General features: G+C 39.5%; 1 long non-coding RNA gene across 2 annotated transcripts; it reads right to left on the reverse strand.

Moving 5' to 3' along the window:
• Positions 1 to 5,879: 5,879 nt before the first annotated feature.
• Positions 5,880 to 9,970, reverse strand: LOC145431896 (uncharacterized). 2 transcript variants are annotated; one of them, XR_013912209.1, is made up of 4 exons: positions 9,135 to 9,969; positions 8,420 to 8,837; positions 7,842 to 8,001; positions 5,880 to 6,783 (listed from the first exon to the last, which is right to left on the reverse strand). It is a non-coding gene; the product is annotated as an uncharacterized LOC145431896 (long non-coding RNA). The 2 variants fall into 2 exon arrangements; XR_013912208.1 differs by having other exon boundaries at positions 8,420 to 9,970.
• Between the last annotated feature and the right edge of the window lie 6,555 nt (positions 9,971 to 16,525).

Below are 16,525 nucleotides of genomic sequence, written 5' to 3' on the forward strand. Positions count from 1 at the left end.
AGAGGTCAAGAGTTAATGTTTCCATTGTAACACATCCAGATTTGACAGAGAAACACTCATTTTTAACACTCGATTTTAACTACTATCATTTTACACCTCAGAGTTACATTAAAAGAATGTGACTCTGCTTAGAGTAAAATTAACTCTACTTTTGCAAGAAGACTATTAACACCAAAACATTTAACACTTTTGAATTTGCTGTGTACTATGTTGTTGATGCTCAATAAAAAAAAGTTTAAAAAAAAACAACAACCTAGGAACAAACAAAAACATCAAGAAATCAAAGATTAACAATACAAAGCAGAAAACGCTGGGTCACCGACCCAGGACCGTGACACCTGCCTAATTTTGATTGTCCTTGTCTCCTGTGTATTGTCTTCAGTTTCGCTCGTTATGTCTAATTTGCCCCAGGTATATTCCCATGTGTCTCCACTTTTCCCAATCACTCTCCTGTGTAAATATTTTCTCAGTCTCCCCTTGTCTTTTGCCAGAGTGCACTGTCCTATTTCCTGGTCTTTGTTCCCTAGTGTTTCCTTGTCAGAGTTAGTCAGTTTGCATTTATTTTCCCATCTTGTACTTTTGCTCACATCAGCCCATGGGTAGGTGGTAACAAACTATGTCATCTTGACTTTATTATGAAAGACCCAAATTTGTGTCATGAAACACACATTTGACTACTGTTGTTGTGATTTGTCATACATGAGAGTGTAGGTATGTCTATAACAGACAGTGTTTAAAGGTTGTGAGATTATTATATTATTTTATGCCCCTAATTAAAGATTGTGAAATCATTATGTAGTTTTAGTTTGCATTATTCTCCTGACTTAGAAGAAGGTGATAACTATTACACTTATTAAACTGATTTGTATTACATTAGACTGCTGATTTATTGTGAATGAATGATATTGTTTTATGATGCATGATACTGCTGAGAAATACTGTTTTCAGAGAGTCATCGCCTTATTTGTCTGATTAGAAAAGAACAGAACAGACTGCACAGGAAGCCAAGGTCATAACTCAGGCTCACTGAGAGAGAGAAAGAATATGGATGTTTAGGTTTTATGACTAGGTGGAGGGGGCTGAAGCTATAAGAATGGGAGGAACGCTCAGACACTTCGAGATCAGGCGGACACCCTCCCGCGCTCATCTCCCTTCCAGATGGTTTATGCTCATAAAGTGTTGAATTGTATCGAATAAAAGATTGTTGATTGAGCATTTATACGCCGAGTATCGTTCTTCCTTCAGCCCAAAGATCAGAAGAATTGGGAGGATTCAACAAGGTATATAGCACAAACTGTATGAATGTGTGAATAAGGTCTCCTGATTTGCTATCGAGTCATGAGTAAGAGACTCAGTTGAAGCTGCAGAGACTAGTTTGGCATTAATAATCACATGTTATCATTAATGCCAAACTAATCACATTTTTTAAACATACCAATTTATATTAGCAGTCACCTTAAAGCATTTTAAATACTGACCATACTGACTGCACTGACACTGTCACACTACTTACTTCCAGAATCGGGTCAATATTATTATAAATACTGGTCTTTTATTTCATGGTCATTTCAGTAATAAGAGTGACTGCAAGACGGCAACAATTTGGAGTACATCCTCCCCTGATTTATTTTGTTTTGTTCCTTTGTACACAATAAAGCAGATTACTCATTAGATCATCCCCTGCTGTTTGTCAGACAAGTGATGGAGAGGCTCATCTCAAGCTTAATAATAACTGTAATTTTGGGCCATAACAGCTATTTGGAGTAATTTGATATTCACTCTAGTGGCACTTATCTGCAATCCATCTTATAGAAAAATAAGGCTACCCAGGAATCCAAGAACTGAAAATGCTTATTTTTTTATGAATGAAATTCTCATATCAAGTCCTGGTGTAATAAATATGTTTGTTTAAAAGGGGGAATGTCTTTTATAAATTAGCACCTGTGCCAAGAAGGCTTTGGCAGTTTGAAAACTTCTCTTGAGTTTAAACTAAGAAAAGTTTTCAACCTGGGAATTGCCAGAGCAGTATTTCTAAAGATTTATGCCACTATAAGTCTTCTGGACATACTCGTATTAGCTCCTGGAAACAGTTTGCACTTCACCATTGTGCTCACGATTGTGTCTGAAATAAAAATAAAAGTTGAAATCCCTGCTCCTCAATAGTTATAAACCATTCAACCATTTTCCTCCCCCTTACTCATGAACCATAAGAGCTGATTATAATGCAAAGGTGAAGACCACACATTTGGGGGGTTTTCCGTTCTAACCACCTATTCTGCAGAGAACTGAAAATGTTATAAAACAGATAAATAGAGCAATTCACTTTCATTTATATAACACCGAATCACAACATCAGTGGCCTCAAGGTGCTTTCTATTGAAAGGGAAAGACAATACAACAAGAGAGAGAAAACTCCAAGAAGTGAAGAACCCCCTATGAGCAAGCACTCAGAAAAACCATGGTCACTTGGGGGTGTGGGGAAGGAGACAGGAAAGGAAGCCAGACTTTAATAATAACTAATGATTAAATGCAAAGTGGCATAGAAACACACACAGAATGAAAAGAGACCAGTGAAGAAGAAACACTCACTCTATCATGAGAAGCTCCCAGCAGGATATTGCATTGTAGCTAAGGAATGGTTCAGAGTGAACTGATACAACCCATGGTATAAGTGTTATGAAAAAGTAACGTTTGAAGCCTAATCAAATGAAAATCAAATCGAAATGCCACTCCTGAATCAGAAGGCCTGTCTTCTAATTACACAAACTGAAGCCTGAAAGTTGAAGGCTCAGCCTCCCATTTTATTTTCAAACACGCTGGACAGCAATACCCCGAGACCAAAGTGCCCTATTGGGGTGATAAGGTCTTTAAGATAAGATGGGGCCTGATTATTCATGATCCTGTTATTTAAGGAGAAGGATTTTAAATTGGACATATAAAAATATTTTAAAGAGAACACAATAAAATACAAATACAAATATAAAAAACCTTCTGCCTTGTATCCAGTAAACAGTTCTCTTCTAATGTCCACCATGTGTCATTGTCACATGGTGGACATTAGGCCATCTCTGTTACCTGCTGTTTGTAAATACCCGCTTGTGCTGACCTAGCCTGTTCTGTCTTTTGCTTGTTACAAGTGCTGAGCCTCCTCAGAAACCTTGCTTACCCTGTTATGTGCTACTCATCGGCTCTCTGTAATTTTTCAAACACAAAGTAGTGCATGATTATTTGTAGTTTTCACTTTTGGTGTAGTAAACAGCATGTATATACATATACATATGCATATACATGCTGTATATGTATATGTTTCACGCCCTGTTGAACTCTCTCTTCAAAGTTCTTTTCAACTTTCCCTATACTAGCTGTAGCTCAGGTGGCAGAGCAGGTCAGCCACTAATCAGAAGGTCGGTGGTTCGATCCCAGGCTGCCTCCTGGCTGCATGCCAAATATCCTTGGGCAAGATACTAACCCCATGTTTGCCTACTGGTGGTGGTCAGAGGGCTCGGTGGCGCCAGTGTCTGGCAGCCTCGCCTCTGTCAGTGTGCCCCAGGGCAGCTGTGGCTACAATGTAGCTTGCCATCGCCAGTGTGTGAATGTGTGTGTGAATGGGTGAATGACTGAATGTAGTGTGAAGCGCTTTGGGGTCCTTAGGGACTAGAAAAGCGCTATACAAATACAGGCCATATATATATATTACACACACACACACACATATTTATATATACATATACAGGGAGTGCAGAATTATTAGGCAAGTCGTATTTTTGAGGAATAATGTTATTATTGAACAACAACCATGTTCTCAATGAACCCAAAAAACTCATTAATATCAAAGCTGAATGTTTGTGGAAGTAGTTTTTAGTTTGTTTTTAGTTTTAGCTATTTTAGGGGGATATCTGTGTGTGCAGGTGACTATTACTGTGCATAATTATTAGGCAACTTAACAAAAAACAAATATATACCCATTTCAATTATTTATTTTTACCAGTGAAACCAATATAACATCTCCACATTCACAAATATACATTTCTGACATTCAAAAACAAAACAAAAACAAATCAGCGACCAATATAGCCACCTTTCTTTGCAAGGACACTCAAAAGCCTGCCATCCATGGATTCTGTCAGTGTTTTGATCTGTTCACCATCAACATTGCGTGCAGCAGCAACCACAGCCTCCCAGACACTGTTCAGAGAGGTGTACTGTTTTCCCTCCTTGTAAATCTCACATTTGATGATGGACCACAGGTTCTCAATGGGGTTCAGATCAGGTGAACAAGGAGGCCATGTCATTAGTTTTTCTTCTTTTATACCCTTTCTTGCCAGCCACGCTGTGGAGTACTCGGACGCGTGTGATGGAGCATTGTCCTGCATGGAAATCATGTTTTTCTTGAAGGATGCAGACTTCTTCCTGTACCACTGCTTGAAGAAGGTGTCTTCCAGAAACTGGCAGTAGGACTGGGAGTTGAGCTTGACTCCATCCTCAACCCGAAAAGGCCCCACAAGCTCATCTTTGATGATACCAGCCCAAACCAGTACTCCACCTCCACCTTGCTGGCGTCTGAGTGGGACTGGAGCTCTCTGCCCTTTACCAATCCAGCCACGGGCCCATCCATCTGGCCCATCAAGACTCACTCTCATTTCATCAGTCCATAAAACCTTAGAAAAACCAGTCTTGAGATGTCTGTGAAGGTTCTCAGTCATCCAGGTCATCGTAGTCAAAGGAGCTTGCAAAGAAAAGCATCTGGACTTCTTTAAGTTGCTTGAAGACGTTTCACCTCTCATCCGAGAAGCTTCTTCAGTTCTAAGGTCAAATGGTGGAGAGTCCCAGATATAAACCTAGTGGGAGTTTCCCCCCACAGAGGGACAAAAGGACCCCCTGATGATCCTCTAATCGCCTGAGCCAAGGTGTGAAACTGGCCGTGGGTCCCAATCAGCCAGAGTTTCGGGTGAGCTCATTGTGAAACCTGGCCCCACCTTATCATGCGAATTCCTGAGGTCAGATGGCCCAGGATGTGAGTGGGCGTTAAGGCGTCTGGGAAAGGATCTCAAAACTGGATTATAGATGGCAGCGAGTTGGTGTCGTAAACCCCCGCCTCTGTTCAAAGATGGTCGCTCACAGTGGACATAGATGGCTTCTTTCACTCCTCTTTCAAACCATCTGTCCTCTCTGTCCAAAATGTGAACATTGGCATCCTCGAAAGAGTGACCTTTGACCTTTAGGTGCAGATGGACTGCTGAGTCTTGTCCTGTGGAGGTGGCTCTTCTGTGTTGTGCCATGCACTTGTGAAGTGGCTGTTTGGTCTCTCCAATGTAGAGGTCTGAGCATTCCTCGCTGCACTGTACAGCATACACCACATTGTTAAGTCTGTGTTTTGGCGTTTTGTCTTTCGGGTGAACCAGTTTCTGTCTGAGCGTGTTGCTGGGTCTGAAATACACTGGAACCTTAGAACTGAAGAAGCTTCTCGGATGAGAGGTGAAACGTCTTCAAGCAACTTAAAGAAGTCCAGACGCTTTTCTTTGCAAGCTCCTTTGACCAGTCTTGAGATATTTCTTGGCCCACTCTTGACGTCTCAGCTTGTGTGTCTTGTTCAGTGGTGGTCGTCTTTCAGCCTTTCTTACCTTGGCCATGTCTCTGAGTATTGCACACCTTGTGCTTTTGGGCACTCCAGTGATGTTGCAGCTCTGAAATATGGCCAAACTGGTGGCAAGTGGCATCTTGGCAGCTGCACGCTTGACTTTTCTCAGTTCATGGGCAGTTATTTTGCGCCTTGGTTTTTCCACACGCTTCTTGCGACCCTGTTGACTATTTTGAATGAAACGCTTGATTGTTCGATGATCACGCTTCAGAGGCTTTGCAATTTTGAGACTGCTGCATCCCAGTCAACACACATATGTGGGGCCCAAATAGGGAGCAGCAGGGCTAATATTTGGGGCCCACTTGGGAAACCCAACTGGGGTCCAGCTAATTTTGTCCTCAGTTTCCATGGTGGCCCCAAATGTGTTTTCCTAGATGGGTTTATGCTGGGTCCCAGATAAGCCCCAAATCAGGCCCAGTCAAAAAAAATATGTGGGGCCCAGATGGGTAGACGCAGATTTGATATTTGGGGCCCACTTGGGTTACCCACCTAGGACCCAGCTAATTTTGTCCTCAGTTTCCATGGTGGCCCCAAATGTGTTTGCCCAGATGGATTATTGATGGGACCCGGATGGGCCCCAAATCAGGCCCAGCCAACAAATGAGTATGGGGCCCAGCTGGGTAGAAGCGGGTCTGATGGTTGGGGCCCACTTGGGTTACCCACCTGACACCCAGCTACTTTTGTCCTCAGTTTCCATGATGGCCCCAAATGTGTTTTCCCAGATGGGTTAATGATGGGTCCCAAATCAGCCCCAGACAATAAATGAGTATGGGGCCCAGATGGATAGAAGCAGGTCTGATACTTGGGGCCCACTTGGGTTACCAACCTGAGACCCAGCTATTTTTGTCCTCAGTTTCCATGGTGGCCCCAAGTGTGTTTGCCCAGATGGAATTTTGGATAATGTAAGTAAGCTATAATTTAAATCACCTGTACAACAAAGCCAGGTTATTTTTTTTATTAATAATGATTACTATGAAATTTTAAAACAGTATGCTTTTTTATATAATACATTTATTGTTTGGAGAACATGTTGACAAAAATGTCCACAGTATACACAAAACAATAACAAATAAATGTTATACAGTTTAAAGGAAAAACAAATGCAGCAAACCACAGCTTCTCACTCATTCACCAATCCATTGGTCCTGAAAGAAATAAAATAAAATAAAAAATTAGTGCATTTTCACAAACAAAATCAGATTTGCGATAGTACTGAAGTTGTTTTGGAGGTTGTGCTGTTCAAGTTGTTTGACCTCCTACATTGAACTCTTTGAAGACCGTGAGTATTCATGGAAACAGAAAAGCTATTTACAAAATGATTTACCAAGTAGGCACTCAAAAATTAAATTAATGTGAAATATTTTACCTTAAAACATTTAAGACAAATGTTTAAAAGATGTCTACATAGTTACAATGATAACTGGTGTTGTGGGCTGTCTCAGTGATTGGCACAGAGCTTAGAACAGGCAAGTGGTTAACCAGTTTTTTGTATGGTACAGCACCTCATAATGAACACAAAACAAAATAGTAAAATGTAACAAGGGCTACATCTACCAAGGAGAAAACAGATTCCACTTCTTGAGGTGTGTGCCAGGCGGGCGCCAATAATTTTCATGTAAATCAAAAATAGGGCCATCAGATAAATCAGTGTGTTACTAATTACACTGGAAAAAATAGAGGCTGGCTCTGGAGTTCCTGGAGCTTATTCACATTCTGTGAGCAACCAAAAAACTGTTTAGTGAGAGACTTCTTCAAGTATGCTACAAGCCAGAAAGAAACGTGGTCATTCCTGCCAGCAGCCACCAACCTCCAGAACAACATGAGCTGATGGTTTCATCTCCACAATTTGTACAGTCTATCTAAACCACGTGTCAAAGTCAAGGCCTGCGGGCCACATCCGGCCCGGCATACATTTATATCCGGCCCGCAAGATCATTTTATATAGATGTACTATTATTGTTATGCATGGCCCGGCAATATGAGGCGCTAATAATATACAAACTACAGATCCCATAATGCAGCGCTGAAGCCTCCTTGCTGACCGCTAGGCTAACTGGGAACATTCCCGCGTCAATCAAGTCAAACTTCTGTTATTGCGAAGCTAGCCAATGGTGGAGAGAAAAGTTGATTCTGAATGACTGCAGCTGTAGTGAGCATCCGTTATTCAAACATCAACAAAATATCTTACAACTAATGAACTTACCATATAGCACTTCAAAAACTTTAAGCCCTCGAAATTCCCGCTTTCCATGGCTCCCAACAAAGTTATATTGCCTGGAAAGAGCATTGTCCATAATGAAGGCCATCATTCTTCTTGTGGCTTCATCAACAGTGCTCCCTCTGATCTCTGCCACAACAGCAACCTTAGGACACGCAAGGACAATAATTTTACTGACAGTAGTACCATCAGTCACACCTAAAAGAAAGCAAGCACAGCTACACAGTAATTAGGCTCTATAATATTGATGCTAATTGACTGAGAAAGAGTTAGGTGTCAAAGTCAAACACTGTCTGATGTGAATGCAAAGAGCTAAATGATTCACCAAAAGTAATTTCTTAAGTTTTGGGTTTGGCATGGCACAACTTATAACTAGGTAATGTTTGGAGAAGTTATTTTATTAACAAAAATAGCAACTTTTGTTCAGCTCTCCTCCCACTCCTTCATTGCACTGACCATGTTCGAACAAACAGCAACTTTCCTTGATCATAACTGCTAGCATGAAACACAGACTGATTGAGGCATTAATCATTGAATATTGTTATTACATCATTATTATTTACCACTTCTTTTAGGAAGACAGGGTCTGCCAGTTTTTGCCCCAGTGCTGCCACATCTGCTACTGTCCGGATGGGAAATACAGCACCCTCGGGTAATACTGCAGCAACTGGTCCATCACGTTGTGTAAGGAGAGACTGTAGCATTCGACTGTGGACCCTCTGAGTGTCCTTAATGTCTTCCAGGAGGGTTAGAACACGTACAAACATGCTCGTATTGGTGGCTTGTAGAAGTTGTCTTGGAACTGGTTGTGAAACCACAGGTGAAGGAGTTGAGGGTTGTAGCGGCTGAACAAATGGATGAGTGATGTTCAGGAAGTGAGTTTCACTTGAACGTCTATTCTCCATTGCTGATGGTGGTGAGGTCTCTGGCTGTTCCACAGTGTTGTCCCAATCCTCATCAGAGCTCGACGGGATCACTGGCCTTAAAACAAACAAACAAACAAAATACAACAAACATACACACACAAATAAATAATAATCCAAACACATAATTTAGGGTACTGGTTAGTCCTACAAACTAAAAACATTAATGTATATAATGGCATCAAAAAAAGTCTAAAACAGATTTTTAAAAGTCAACAAGTTATAAAGCGCTATTTTGAAATCATATCTGAACCTGATGAGCAGCAAGGGTCTGCTAAAGAAACTGTCAGGTTTTTTTTTTTCTTATACTCTCAATAATAAATTTTTGCTTTTAAGGTGTTTTCAACATAATTACCTCCTTTTCCGCTTCCCTTTCCCAATCTGCTTCCAGAATCCAAATAAATTCCACCAAGGAAGGTTTCTAATGGGAAGCAGGAAATGCTGTCTAAAGGGCCAAACTTCCGTACATCTTGAGCTAGGTGTATTAAAGAATGTATATTATAACCAACAAAGTCAAGACCATAAATCAAAGCAAAATCTTTCACAAACTGCTTCAAAACATCCTCTGCATAATCACAGTCAGTTATCAATATACAAATCAGGACTTAGAAGAATTCTTGTAGATACAGATAAGGCAAGGCAAAGCAAGGCAAATTTATTTGTATAGCACAATTCAACAACAAGGTGATTCAAAGTGCTTTACAGAGACATTAGAAACAAAAACAAATAAAAAGCATGATTTAAAATTGATTAAAACAAGCAAACAAACAAACTAACTAAACACACACATTTCACACCTGTTCGCGCGATCTGAACCCTTATCGTAAGGGGAGCTACCAGTCCTTCTGTGGACGAGCTACTTTCTATTTTAAATTCCCTGAATTTAAAATACTCTCTAGACCCAGTCTAGACCCAGCTGGGGAGCTACCCAGAGCTCTAAACCCACTTAACAAACAAACAAACAAACAAAACAGTATATAAAATCAAAACAGATAAAATCAGAACAGTAGATAAAATCAGTAGTTAATGTAAGTTTTGAAATTTAAGCTTAACAAACAAACAAAACAGTATATAAAATCAAAACAGATAAAATCAGAAATAGATAAGATCAGTAGTTAGTGTAAGTTTTGAAATTTAAGCTTAAAAGTGTGGATTTGGTGCTTTATTCAAATAACAGTATAAAGTATCTATACATTTGACTTGGTATATTATTCAGTAGAACTGGGCTTGTGTAAAGCAAAACTTGTCTCAATTCAGTTGCTTTCTGCGTGGTAATATCCCACACCCAGCTCGTTCAAAGTGACACCCCAACCTGGTGCTCTTTGTTGGCCATAGCACAAAGTTTCATCAGTCCTTTAGTCAACAGAAATTTCATGATAACATAATCTTTAGCATGTTCATCGCAATCGTAGTGCTCTTCCTCAAGTGTTTTATTCTCAAAAGAATCAGAGTACAATATTAAGTCCTGATGATGCTCTGACTCATTTTACTGTGAAACGAAACTAAAATGTTCAACAACTTTCTGAGCTCTTTGTCCTCTGAGATTGCTCCATTGCTTTCTGAAAGACAGCTCACAGATTCTGAAGCTCCGGGTTTCATCACTCTCCAATCAAAATTCAAAATTAACTGAACCAGCAGCAAAAGAAGATCCAAACTACGCTTCACATTTGATAAATACTGTCATTAATTCCCTCTTCCTGTCTTGTTTACACCACGATTGAAAAAACAAAACAAAACATCATACTTCTTGCACAGCTCTCTCGTAGTATACTTCAAGAAAAGTTTCCCCATCTGAAATATGTTTTCCACATTATTCCCTTGCTTATTATACATCAGTGTACAGTTGTGCTTAGCGCTGTTGTCAGTTGTTTTTTGTGCCAAATTATGCCAAATTGCAAAAAACTCACCTTGTTCACTAATAAAACCTCTAAAAAAAATTTCTGTAACTTTGTTCTGCTTTACTTCAGCAGCATCAGGTAATGTTCATATATTGATTCATGGTTTTCTTCAGTTTTTGTTCAACTGCAGAATATTTCTAAGGCTATCTGATTTAAAAAGCCACTCCAGGAAAATCTCCTTTTTTCTGTGTTTTATCCTCAGTTACTTTGGCATAAAGACATCTGCTGTGATGCTTACACCAGCCTTAAAAGCTGTTGTATTACAATAAAAGACCCTGACATCACTTTATAAAGTAACAATTCTAATTGTTACAAACTCAAAAAAAGATTCCTACTAGTATATTTCTGGCATGCATCAAATTTTAAATAGAAATGAATTTTGAAATATACACTGCTTCTTATGTCAAAGTCTGTAAAAATAAAGAAAGAAAGAAACCACACATAACCTTGCTACTATTCACTCCACTGTCCAACAGCAAAATCAAACCAATATACAGATATTAATAACATATTATTGTAATAGTGTGACTATGCAATTTATAAGTAGCCATAGTCATAATCAAAACAACAAACATCTCAAGTTTTGAGATAATTGCAAACCTTCCTGGCCAATAACCACACAAGCTGTCCATGCAGGAAGGCTGATAAAGGAGCATGCACAAAATTCAAACAAATTTAAGCCATAATGAAACAAATTAAAATAACAGTGCGCATGCACAAATAAGGCATCAGACAAACACTTAAAGATCACAGATCTTTAGGACCACATCCAAAGAGCAATTGCTTTTCTTTTTTATAAATAAATATTGTGTAGATTCTAGCCAAATATACATTACAAAAGGAAAAAAGGAGGGCCACAGCAATCATAGTAAAAGGAGTTAGACCGACCAGTTCTGCTTAAATAATCAGTTTCCCTCATGTACAGAGCTTGCACAACAGTAAGAGGCAGATTCTTGAGTCAGTACAGTATTTCTGATGAAGTTCTCACTAAAACAACTACACATATAAAGTTGCATACTAAAGTGTGTATAAAAAAAAAACCCAAACAAATCAAGAATACCTATATTTTCTTTTTTGCTTTTTCTGGAAAAATGAGAACAATGGCAAGAAAAATGATGATGTCTTCTACAGAAATAGAGTGCTCACTGATCTGCCTCTCTGACTGCTGTGCATGCTCCTGACACAGGGGCAAAAGCTGGGGACTAGTTGCTCATGGCCATGGCCTACCCTCCTCACTTAGCCGTGAGGAATGAAGCTAATAAAGACAACACCAAAGCAATTTTGGTTGCTCTGATAGTGAAAATACCCTCCATATTCCTCCTAAAAAACTAGAACTTTGTTAAATTGGTCTAATACAGTCCTTTATTAATACTAATCATAGAGAAAAACCAAGATAATGTTTAAGTACAACTTGATGTTAAGTACACGCAGTAATTAATTTTGGTGCTAGTTAAGCAGTATACAGGACACCAGAAAATGCTTTCAAACTGTGAAAATTGGCTAAATCCAACACTACCTAAAAATTTAAACTAGCTTAGCCTTGCGTGAGTGCTAGGAAAAAGTTCGCCAGCACTTGTGCCATACATTACTTTGCAGCATCATAACTTTGTAAACATTTCATTTATACTTAGGGATTCAAATTAAGTCAAAAAGTTCTTACCGTTAGTGCAGAAAATAAGTCCGTAGCTCAAAGATGAACTTAATCCAAAAATTGCCAGCTTAACTGTCAGCTTTGTCCAAGGGCGCGAAATGAAGAATGTTCCAGAATGGGGGGACGGGTCTGAGAAAACCTCGTGATATTTCATGAAATAACGCGAGATTTCGAAAAGCACTCCTACATGGAGTGAAATTTTTTCCCCACTCAAATGTAAAACCATTAGTTTTATTTTATTAAGCGTCTTACAATTTTAAGTCACATCTGTTCTTTGTGTTTCACTTATATTAATATATTTTATATGTATATTTTGTTATTAATTAAATATACATATGCTGCCTCTGGCATAATTTATTATCAGTTATTTCATCTTAATTCATGTTTATACTTACACATGACTAATAATTATACTTAACTAAGATCGTTAAACTCAGTTGCCTGTTCATGCAACTTCCCATATGTTACCGATATGGTGCCCATAGAACATAGCCCATCTGGGCTGGCTCAAGTGGGTCCTACTTGGCTAACCCAGGTGGGTCCCAGATTGGATGCCCATTGTAAGCCCATCCCCACTTGGAACCCCCATAGCCCATGTGGGGCCCACATACTGGTGTTTACTGGGATCCCTCTGCAAGATATCTCACTATTTTTGACTTTTCTGAGCCTGTCAAGTCCTTCTTTTGACCCATTTTGCCAAAAGAAAGGACGTTGCCTAATAATTATGCACACCTGATATAGGGTGTTGATGTCATTAGACCACACCCCTTCTCATTACAGAGTTGCACATCACCTAATATGCTTAATTGGTAGTAGGCTTTCAAGCCTATACAGCTTGGAGTAAGACAACATGCATGGAGAGGATGATGTGGACAAAATACTCATTTGCCTAATAATTCTGCACTCCCTGTATATACCACACACACACACACACATATTCACTAACTACATTCACACTCCGATGGACGCATCAGAGAGCAACTTGGGGTTAGTATCTTTCCCAAGGATAGTTGACATGAAGACTGGAGGAGCCAGGAATCGAACCATCATCCTTCCGATCAGTACGTGACCTGCTCTACCTCCTGAGCTACACCCATCATGGGTGATGGGGTGGCTGGGGCTCTCTTCAGCTCTTCCTAGGCTTCCCAGGAGGGTAGCATGGATGCCCCTCCGGTGGTCATCCTTGGGCTCTCAGGCTCTGGGGCCTCTGGATGTCTGGGGCTTGGATCTCCTCCATGCCTGCTTCATGCACTGGGGGATGGGGCCATGGCTCCCTACACCCTCTAGCAGATCGTTACATGGAGAAACCTTTAGAATACTAGCGCACTCATCCACACAGGTGTGCACGCGGGTGTTCACTGTCCACAGACATAATCTACAGTACATCTTTCTTGGCTGCTAAAGCACATTGTGTGCTGTCGGTCATGCATACTGCACAACAACATTCAATATTTAGTATTTATGGATATTTACACCTAGCTAGATTAATGCAATGGTGCTGTGTTTATTATTTTTGGTCTTTTTTTTCTTCTTTTTTTTCTCTCCACAGGTGATCCGGGAGATTTATTTTTTTTAAGTGCCCTTTCTTATTGTCCCTCTCCCCCTCTGTTTTTCTTTTCCTTCATCTTTCTTTCTCCCTTTCCTATCCCCCAGCCATGTCTGTCCCATCTGTAACAACTGAAAATAAAAACAAATAATAAAAACAAAGGTCGATCAAGTGGACCATTACGGCAAGGCCATGATGATCCACTTGGTAAAGTAAATCCGTTGGGCATCTTTGTTGTCCTTCAGACAACAATTCTGCTAAAGAACCAAACGGCACAGGCAAAAAATAATAATAATAAAATACTATATTGCTTATTGCAACTTATTTGCTCATTTCCCTTACACGCACTGAACTTGAGTGATATTGGTGTTGACCAAAACATCATCATCATCTCCACTAATTCCTTATGATGTGAAGGAGCAGCACCTGTATTCTCAGCCTCTCTGGAACTACTCTTCCTAGCTCTAATAGTCTAGTCTAATAGCAGGAAGCTCATTTCCACTGCTTGTTTCCTTAATTATGTTCCTTGGGTCACTATCCAAAGCTCATGGCAAAGGTCATAAATCTTTAGAGGGAATCAGGACATTGACAACCTGACCTTAATGCTTAGCTTCTTTTTAATGGAATAGACTAGTATATCACATCAGATCAACTTTCTCCCCCACATGGACAATCCCCTGACATATCTGTAAAGCTCTAAATGAGGTAATAACTCAAGTAAAGCAGTAAGCAATTTTCACCTTTGAACACTGAACTATAATTCTGCCAGAGAACTATGACCTAGACTTGGAGCTTCTATCTGTCGTCCTATCCACTTCAAATTCTGCTGAGAAAAAACATGCAAATTGGAGATCATCAATAAATGTTGAATATAAGCCAATGAAAACCCTTTATCATCAATAAACAGAGATGTGATACATTAAACATTAAAGCCAGCACCCTCTGTCCCTCCACTGCATGCAGAAATTCTGTTCAAACATTAATTAACAGAAATAGGTAACAAAGGCTTAACAGAGTCTAACACTCATCAGAAGAGGAATGAATCTGAGTTAATACACTGATTCCTTGAATCCAACAGAATGTATATGGAAGTGTAGGCTGGCTGTAAAAGTGAAAATGAAGCTGTAAAACTGCTGAAGGAAAAGGTGCTTTTATTTTGTGTTAGTGCTTGCATTTTCAGTAGGTTTACGTTTTCTTTCTCCCTTACAATGAGCAAAACAGATTTATCTATGTGTGAGGACTATAAATGGTGCTGTGCTAATTGGATGATGAAGCAGTGGAAAATGTAGGTTGCTGCTAAACATGTCAAAGATGTTTTTGTTTTCCTGTGGGGCAAAATTAGTTTTCCTCAAATCTATCATCCATGCAAATTAATTATTTTCTCAAAACATTAAGCCATGATTCAAATACATTAAAAAATCAATGCCAATAATTATTTAAATCGCTCCACCATCAGAGTTGTTTAAGTGTGATGGGAAGTGTGAAATCCAAAATAAATGATTTCAGTGTGTGGTGATGTAAAAGGAGTTGGGAACAATGTACCAATTTTTCTCAACAGTATTTTTGAACTTAAAAGCAATATTTATAATATGATTTTCTTGATCTCTTTCTGTCTGGTTTTCTGAAGATTCCTAGTCCATGCCCCATAAAATCAAAGCCTTGAGTAACACAATTCTGCATGAAACTTTAATCCACGGGCTACAGGCCAGACTGGGGTTATTTCAACTTACTAACTTTGTCAGGGTTCCTGGGTCGTTCACCCAGTGTTTTCCGTTTTGTCATGTTCAGTTTATTTTCACATCTATGTTTTCTGTGCCAGCATACCGCATGCGTATTGTGTTCCAGTTATTTCCATGTATCATTAGTCAGACTAAGTTCAGCTGCGTACCCACCGGTTTCTAATCATTCATCACTGATAGGTTTGTAGCTTGAACCTATTCGCTGGAACGTTGAAGGCAATATAATTACACAGCAAGCAAGACACAAGTAGGCAAAGTTCTTCATGTTTCTCGTGCACGGGAGAGAACCGGACAAACGCCGTTCCTTCGCTTGACCCCAGTTACTCTCGTCCGTCCTCCCGTAACACTGCTCTTTTATTGAGGTTACATGAATATGCATAAGTTCATTAACATATGACGTCTACATACACACAAAGAGTACTGTGTGTGTGTGTGTGTGTGTGTGTGTGTGTGTGTGTGTGTGTGTGTGTGTGTGTGGGGTCAGAGTGTGACCCCATAAATGACTTCCCTAAACCTGCTGGTCTGGAAGTCCAACAGTTCATCTAAACAAAAGGCACTTAGCCTAAAACAGATATAGCCACGTTTATCCTACCATAAAACAATAAAACAAGGTACGACCTCTTCTCATGCTCCCAGGATGTAGGCAAGGCAAGGCAAGTTTATTTGTATAGCACAATTCAACAACAAGGTGATTCAAAGTGCTTTATAGAGACATTAGAAACAAAAACAAATAAAAAGCATGATTTAAAATTGATTAAAACAAGCAAACAAACAAACTAATTAACAAACAAACACAACAGTATATAAAATCAAAACAGATAAAATCAGAACAATAGATAAAATCAGTAGTTAAATGTAAGTTTTGAAGGTGTGCATTCCAGTGTGGAATACACACCAAGCCTTTGCAGCCTG

Source organism: Astatotilapia calliptera, chromosome 11, assembly GCF_964374335.1.
Source record: "Astatotilapia calliptera chromosome 11, fAstCal68.1, whole genome shotgun sequence".
Classification (NCBI taxonomy): domain Eukaryota; kingdom Metazoa; phylum Chordata; class Actinopteri; order Cichliformes; family Cichlidae; genus Astatotilapia; species Astatotilapia calliptera.